Source organism: Cupressus sempervirens, chromosome 4 (genome assembly GCF_028749045.1).
Source record: "Cupressus sempervirens isolate cs-2001-9-10 chromosome 4, ASM2874904v1, whole genome shotgun sequence".
Classification (NCBI taxonomy): Eukaryota; Viridiplantae; Streptophyta; class Pinopsida; order Cupressales; family Cupressaceae; genus Cupressus; species Cupressus sempervirens.
Window position 1 is genome coordinate 565,125,851 of NC_143121.1, and position 8,903 is coordinate 565,134,753.

Below are 8,903 nucleotides of genomic sequence, written 5' to 3' on the forward strand. Positions count from 1 at the left end.
AGCTTTTAGCATTCTATAGAACAAGGTTAAGGATGTTGTCAAGAAATCCACCCAAATGTATAAGTTAATATATGGATTAACAACTATCAAAGAATGAGAAGAAGATCCTTTGAGGGAAGAAATAATGAGGAAGAGGATGAGGACAAGAAAGAAGAGATAGAAAAAGAAAAAGAGGATATCACTATGGAGGAGACACAAAAAAAGAAAGATGAGATGGCAATAGTTGATGAGAAACAAAAAAAATAAAGTGTGGAAGACACACAAATGTCAGCAATGAGCTCTCCACATGATACAAACACACCTACATAAACCATAAAAGTAAAGGATGTTCCTTATAGTTTAGCTCAGAATATCAACCCATTAACTTCAAAAGAACTAAAGAAGATCCTTCGCCAATCCACACTACAAGCTAGACTGTGTGAAAAACCTATGTTGATCAGTGTGTATGAACTACAAAAAGTAGTAGTTGATATAAAAAGGGAAAAGATGAACACACAAGAACCACCTTCTACCATCCCTACAACTACTAGTGCTCAATGATTAATACAATCAGATGATAAATCTACAAAGGTTGACACTATTGTAAAAGTTGATATAGTTGATACAACTCAGACTGTAGAGGTAGGAGCCTACAATAGAACAAGTAGGACAAACAAATGTCTCTGCACAAGATACACAAACACAAGGTGCACCACAATTACTTGTAATTTATCAAGATAAGAATGAAAAAAAGGAAACACCAAAGGAGAAGGAGCAACAAGCCATATAGACATTGGTAAATTTACCAACATCTGGTACTACTAAAGTCCTTCAAAGATTGAGCATTGATGCAATACTATTGTATATTTTAGCACTAGGTTCCAACTCATCCAAGGTTTCCAAGGTATTTCACTATGGTGATCCAATTTTAGATAAAGAGATAGTGATACCTAAATATGACTATGCAACCATGACATCATAATAGATAAGTATAATGCAAGAAGCCTTGGAGAGAAAGAAAACTCAAAAAGTACTTAGAAAAGAGTATAAGCAAAGGCAATCATTACAAGAGATTAAGGACATCTTTTTGGATGCCTTTAGCTTGCAAAAACCTAAAGAATCCAAGCCCATATTAGAAAAACTATCAGAATTTGTGGAACTAGTGACTAATGAAGACCAAGATACTAATACTAAACTTATGGAATGGTCTAAGAAGAAGTTTCAAGGGAAAATTAATGAGAAATAACACTATCACAAGTTGAATTGGCTACTCAAATTGAGAAAGTGAAGAAAGTACTTGAGAACATATTCTCATTGTACACAAAATTGTGTGATCCCACACTCTTCACACAAGAAACAAGCCATAGAATTCTGAATCTAGAAAGAAACTTGAAGATATCTAGTATGCAACTACCCCAAAAATCTAGCTCAGAGTGAGAAGCATATCAATTCATTGCTTCATACATAAAACCAACTAGTTGTGCTAACAACAAAAAAGGCTAATATAAGAGCCAAGTTGACTAATATACAAGCCTCCCTTACCCCTCATATGAAAATACTCCAAAAGGCATTAGAATATGCAGAAATAGTATTAAAGAAAGATCCCAATCTTTCAAATTTGGATGGACTAGTTCAGCTTGCAGCAAAGGCAGCCATATAGATAATGTCCTTAGATGTTGCATTAGACAAATGGGATGTTGCTGTGAAGATTATAATGGAAGTCAACAAGAACTTTTTGGACAAATACACAATCAGTTTATAGACCCTTTGACATAAGTGTCAAAAGGGGGAGACAAATAAGCAAGGGGGGATAATAAAGAATAAAGAGGGAGACAAAGAGTGTAAGAGGGAGATAACCCAGAGATAGATAGAGAGAGAGAGAGGGGGGGGGGGGGGGGGGAGCAACAAAAAAATAGCAAAAATAGAGTATATCAGACAAAAATAGAGTGTCAATACTTTTGAAGACATAGAGTCTCAACATGAAGCAAATAGGTATATGAGTCTCTTAAGTCTCTTATAGAGTTTTAAATTTTTTGAAGTTTTGTATATATGTCAAACTATGTATATATTATACTTGAGGACATTAGATTTGTTATTTATAGTTAATTGTTTTTTACGCTCATGTCAAAGGGGGAGATTGTTGATTTTAGTTTGGTTTTGACAATTGAGTGTCAACACACTTAAGAAATTTACTAAGTTCATGTCGAGCTTGTAACACATGCTGAGTATAATATGTATAGATGCTGAGTTGTAATGAGTGTCAAATCAATTATGTGCCAAGTAATTCAAATGTCGAGCATATAGTTGATGTCGAGCAAGTTTAGGTGTTAAGCTAGATAGAATTACAATAGGTGTCGAGCATCAACATTATCAAGTGCTAAGTAACACAAAATGGACCTAGTTGTTTCTGATGGCACAAACAACTATGTAAACCATTTTTATGCCAACTTATGGATAGATCTCAAAGCTTTGAAGATAAGATTGAATCTATTTGGTTTTCCTATGCAATCAACATGAAATCAATCAAAAAATTGGAAGGGATTAAATGGGAAAATGAATGAATCTCAGTCGTAGATTCATACCTAACCCTAAGCCACCAAAAGTCTTTATAAGGAAGATGAAGCCCCATAATTAAAGAAAAAGATGAGGAAGTGATGCAAGAAAAGAATTAAAGGGAGAAAAAGGGGTGAATTGATTTGAAATTGTTCAAGGTGACTTAGAAGTGAGAAAGAATTGCAAAATCAGTTAGCAAAATAGAGGAAAAGTGATACAATATTGTTATAATAGATCAAGAGGATCAAGATGGACATAATTGAGATCTAAAATTAGTAATACCAGATTGTAAGTTGTCAGATCAAACATTCTACTGTTACTCTCTAACAACTGTATCAGTAGGGTGAAATCCTTTGGATTAAGGTTGATTTAATAGTCATTGTGAAATCCTTTATTAGGGTGACATTCCAAGTGAATGTTTAGAAATCCTTTAAACAAGTACTCTTATAGTAGGGTGTGAAATACTTTAATAGGGTGGGACTTAATAGTCTCTTGTAACCTTTAATAGACCAGGCCTTTCATAGGGTAGATCATCAAAATGGTCAAACTATGTAACCTTAATAGGTGACACTTTATTGTTGTAGTAGTGGAGAATTGTGGGTGTCATCCCCACCCTAGTTTTACCTTCTCATTTGGAGGGTTTCTGGGTAATCATATCTAGTGTCAAGTGTTTATGTGGATTCATTTACATTGCATGTTATTTCAATATGTTAATGCATGCATTTTTTTTAAATTAAAAGTTTTATTGGTTAAAGATTAATACTTCTGATTCACCCCTCCCCTCTCAGAAGAATATGTTTCCCATTTGTGATTCCAACATTTCTACCATCTCCTTTGATAGCATTCACAACTTCTTTAATTCTTCCAACATATTGGAAAATGTTGTCATTTTCTACCATTCTCATGTCATCAAGTTTGGCTCTCAATTTTAATGATTTAGCTCTAAGTACATTCATCCTACATGGATTTTTGCTAAATTTTCCCACATATTTTTTTCCATATTGTATTTCTTTATATCATCAAACTCTAAGTAGATTAGGGGAGATGCAATCTCCAACATTGCTTGATTATATTCGTGTTTATCCTTTATCTACTAGGATGTCATAGGTGCAAGTAAACCCAAATATTCATTCTCTAAGTAGAATACTATTGACTCTCTAATTTTAGAAATGTGCAGCTTCATTAGACTTTGACATATAGTAAAGTTCTCCTCGTTCAACTTGGGTATCTCCTTTCTATACATCTTGATCTTTAGATTTAAGGCCCTTCAAATGTTTCTTTCTACTAGTACCAATGCTCTAATACCATTTGTCAAAATGATTTTAAATAACTAAGAGGTGGGGAGGGGTAGGGTGAAGCAATTATCTTCAAGTCTAGATTTACATGTTATCTCTAAAAGTTTCACCTTGACTAAAACTACAATTCTTAGTATTCAGTCACTTCAAGTAACATGGAAACACTCTTAGACTATGGGAAGTACCTAAGTTAGGAGTGAATCTGTAGGTTATAGGCTGACTCCTTTAGATGTTTCACTGATTTACTTCTTCAAAATAGGAAAATAAACCTAAAGGGAAAGGGATAGGAGGATTACTTGAAAGTAAATGAGGTGATACATCAGATGATATAATTAAGATATTTCTTGCTTGACTTGATGAAACACTTTTGGATATCTAACAAGAACTCAATATTTAAAAGAACCATTCACATATAAATATTTCACAAGAAGGATTTACTTTAGACAAGGAGTTGAAGGGAATGCTAGAATTCAAAATGTCACAACTTGAAAGAAACCAAAGTATCTTGACTTGTAGCCTATATGCATACCTCAAACCTTTATAACAACTGAACCTGAGACACAACCTAGGGATTTGAGAATTAAATCAAAAAAAGCTATATAAAATCAATTGTTGAAGTGATAAGGAGACACAATAAGGGTTCTAAGTGTTGGTGTTTAAAAATGTTGGAGGGTTTTCAATTATCCCACTAAGAAAGTGACACATCTAGGGGCTGCTAACTCCCATTTTCAACATGCCATTTTTGACAATAGGCCAACTATAAGGCATGACCCTTCTTCTACTTCAGGCTCTGCTAAACCCAGGCAGGAAGACCTCAGATTCAATTAATACCGTACTAGTGCAAAAAACATATCCCTGAATCTATTAAGCAGATACAAACCCTTATTTCTCCTAGTAACTCATAAAATGACACAGATTTGTAGTAGCTAAATGCAAATCTAGAATATTCACAAGCTGAGTGAGGGTATTCTATTTAGGTCCTTCAACATAAAATAGAAAGAACATTTGATTTATAATGTTGAATTCAACAAACCCTCAGTTATGCAGCAGTAAGACTTAATGATCTTGTAGCTGATCAGTGCCTAATCCATTGGGCAAATCCATGAACCAAATGCATACATATGGATATCTGATACTTATACGTATATTCAGACATATGATCTATTTATTCAACTTGTAAATAGACATCTATGCTCAATCTAAATCTCATTCTTACATGATATCCCCATCAGCAAACTTGCAATCCCTTTATTTCCCTGAAGCATTTACATAACTACTTGAGTTACAAGCAATAATGAAATAACATACAGCCTTAAGGGACTGTAACTACAATCTAGGCTCTTTGTTTAGAGATTGTAAAACATTAAAAATCACTGATAAAGGAGACGGGAATCAAAAGGAAACTAATGAAATTCCTATTCCTTTGTATTAATTTCCTTGAAACAATACATTTAAATTCATGCAATCAAAACATGAAAACACCTAACATGTCAGAACTTGTTGTATTAACCTTCCTACTACTGTTCACATGAGAGAAATTGCTGAAAAATGGAGGTCGAATCACAGTTCTGGATCCAAAGAAATGGTCTCACAGAATGATTGCAAATTTCCTACCAACAATGGTTTCTCAGTCACAAAAAATTGGAACCCTTACAATGACAGAAAGAAAGAATGATATAGACCAGATGAGTTCCTAGATCTGATTTTAGAATGACGAGTGTCCTCTTGGAATTCCATCTCTAATAGTTGCAAAACTTCTTTCTACCTTCTTTCCTCAACTGCAAATCTTATCATTTCTGTTTTGCCTCTCCAAATGTAAAATATCTCAGCAAAAGATAAGCATCTGATAACTGAATCCGAATACATGCTAATTGATCAAATTTTAGCCAAAACACCATAAAGACACAAAATAATCAGATACAAAGGTTACTAAATGTATTTTAGGTGTATTTTCACTAAATTCTCTGACTGGCAACTTGAAACACCTGATAAAACATGCCAACCAACCTTTGATAGAAAACCCCTTGTAGCATGAACCAACTACTTCCTATGCAAAATCTAACTGCAGAATCATAATGTTTGGCTTGTTCTAGTTTCGATGGTATATTGGAGCATATATTTTGCCTACCAGAAACCTTCAGAATCTTGATTTGAAAAATGGCCCCCTAATATAAGTGTTTGGTCTGCACTTCAATTTTGCAAAAAATTATAATATTCTAATGTTTCGACATTGGAATATCATCATCTTGAAATTAAAATACTTGAACATGCAACCATTTTGTAAAAAATAATTAAAAATTAGTTTTTATTTTCTTTACATTTTTTCCCTTGCCCTTTAAATTTGGGGTCAACCAAGTCTAATCGGGCCTTTCCACCACATGGAAGCCTTCGATTAGTTTCACATTGCTCATTTAGACACCAGACTTCCATTTTAGTGTTGACTGGGACTTGTGTCGCATGTCAAAATTTTGCATTCCCACATTTTTTAAACCAACTTGCATCTTCTTTTTGTAATTTTGCGAGTGTCGTCTAATCTTACCATGTGGCACAATCCTGTGTGCTCGCCTAAACTTGCATGTCCCCACCACATCACTACACCTAGAGCCCACATCACCATGTGTCAACTACCCACTTCCCTACATTATTTATCTTCCTCGCAACTTGATATTGCAGGAAAGTGGGCACCAAAGGATGTGCCACATGGCACAATCCTGTGGTCCCTCACTTGATTCTGCCACATCATTGTTTATGCATTTTTGATTAAAATGACATTATCGTCACCTTCTAGCATGTATGGGGGGTCCACACATGCATTGCGACCTCTCAAAAGGCCTTGTCTTGTAGACAACCCACAATTTGAGTGGGTTTATATTTAAATCACTTAAAAGGTCCTCACCCACTCAATGTGTGACAAAAGGTTTTCAACAGATTTCTCTATTCTGTGGCATGGAAATCTTCCTTTCATTACATTTTCCTCTACCATATGTGGAGCTTTCTTCCCTTAGCATCCCCTTGTTTCTTTTTCAGCGTGCTCTACTGTTGGACATTAGTTCTGCTTTGTAAGATTGCCTCTTTAACATTGGCGCTAACCCTTTTAACAATGCGTGGATATATTCTTTTATTTCCTATGGTCAGCGGCTTTTAAAACTTGGCAGCTTCTAATTTTAATGCGTGCTTTTTTTTTTTACTGACCAGCAGCCTTGCTTACAGTGGCCTCTCTGTGTGGAGTGCTCCTTTAATGTTTTCTCTCCTTTTTAAAAATGCTGGCAGCTTTGTCTTCAAAACTGTGGCTTATTTCTCACCTGGAGGCTCCTCCTATTGCTACACCTTGCCAATTATATGGAGATCCCTACTCCAAACGTGGGTAGCAACTACATTTTTCACAGAGAAAAACCACATTTCCACATTGCCAGTATGGAATGTCTTCCTTTGCGCTTCAAACTCTAGGTCATCTTGTGCCATGACTCATACATATGCTAGTTAGCTACTTTGCTGATGATGTCCTCAACCTTGTGTAGACTACTGGGCATGGAGATCTCCCTTTTGATATTGGCACTGACTTTTAGCATGGCTTGACTCCCCATCCTTACGTGGTCCTCTAATTTTTGAAAATGCAACCAGTTGGGTAAAATAGGTAAACCTTGGTCCAATAGCACATTACATTGAGAAAAGAACCTATCATTAGATTCAAAGTATTTTGGCTCCATCTTGGCAACAAGCATTCTATCACATGGATTTCCACTAAACATGGTTGGACATTCGTATGAATCTCTACATATAGGAAACCCATTATCACCAATAGGGCCAATTTGCTTAATTCTCATGCCCACCATTCTTGTCAATTTCTATGGAAAACCTCTATAGCTTGACACCTCCATGTATAGAGCCAAATGAATCAGTAGCAATGCCATGGAAAAAAGTTGTTGGATTCAGTGTATTATGAAAGGTAATGGATTGTTGTTGTTTGTCTCCATCAAAACTTGGTCATCTAAAATTCACTCGATAACATGACTCATCGAAAGCCTTCTCCAATAAAATGTCTAATCTTTCATCTCCTCGAAAAATATTATTCTGTCTTGCAAAAAAGCTACAAGAGCTTGCTTACAACAAGGACTGCTTGAAGCCTCATTACCCAAGCAATCTGTTGAAGATATTCCTTGACCTAAAGGGTGCAACCAATCTAACTTAAAGTCAATTTTGTAGAAGAGATCAAAGAACAACAGATACAAGGTCCTCCTTTAATTTTCCAAATACTTGTTGTTAGTGTTAATTTGAGCATTACTATACGATCCAAAATCTTATGATGTGATGAAGTTGCAACATTTCCATCTTCATATGTCACTTTTAGGCAACAATCACACATTTCAACATTTCATTAATCTAGATGCCATAATAGGTTGGTGAAATTAGTCGGGCCCCAAGTGTGTCCAGCTAAAAAAAATTTCATTTTCAAACACCTGAACTAGAAAACTAATCCATTCATCACCTCAGACTAATTAGAGTCAAATTCAATCATTGAATCATCAAAAAAGATTCACTTTATCACTGATCTGCAAACTGTCAAATTGGTGCCAGAAGGTCTGTTAACTAGCCTTAAAAATTGACCCAAACCTCTGACTGGGCTTTAAAAACTGGCACAATGAATCTTTGCTCCGCATAATTTTACCCTGTCAGATCTTGTCTTATGAAAAATTTGAGGTCAAAAGATATTGACCGTCAAAGTTTCCTTCTTAGATTTACCTACAAGAAAACATGTCGAAAAACAATAAACTGGGTTTGGATTTGGCTTGGAAAACTATGCAAATGAGCACATGGAGAAACGAAAACGGGTACACTAGTTCTATGCCATGAGGACATTATGGATCTATGATTTGGGCTCATGATGAATGACCAAGAAAATTTGGCAAGTGGTCAAAGTAGGCTACTTGGATTTTGCAGATTGAAGCAATGGCAAAAAAGTGATTTTGGCAAATAGAATTGACCTGGAAAAGTGTGCATATGGATTCGTCATGACTTACAAACTAGCACAGTTAAAGATTTTTTAGGGGACAACATAGTGGTACAATCCATTTGATC

At 35.2% G+C, this 8,903-nt stretch overlaps 1 pseudogene; it reads right to left on the reverse strand.

The window, feature by feature from the left end:
• Positions 1-7,303: 7,303 nt before the first annotated feature.
• Positions 7,304-8,485, reverse strand: LOC149562463 (outer envelope protein 80, chloroplastic-like; annotated as a pseudogene).
• Between the last annotated feature and the right edge of the window lie 418 nt (positions 8,486-8,903).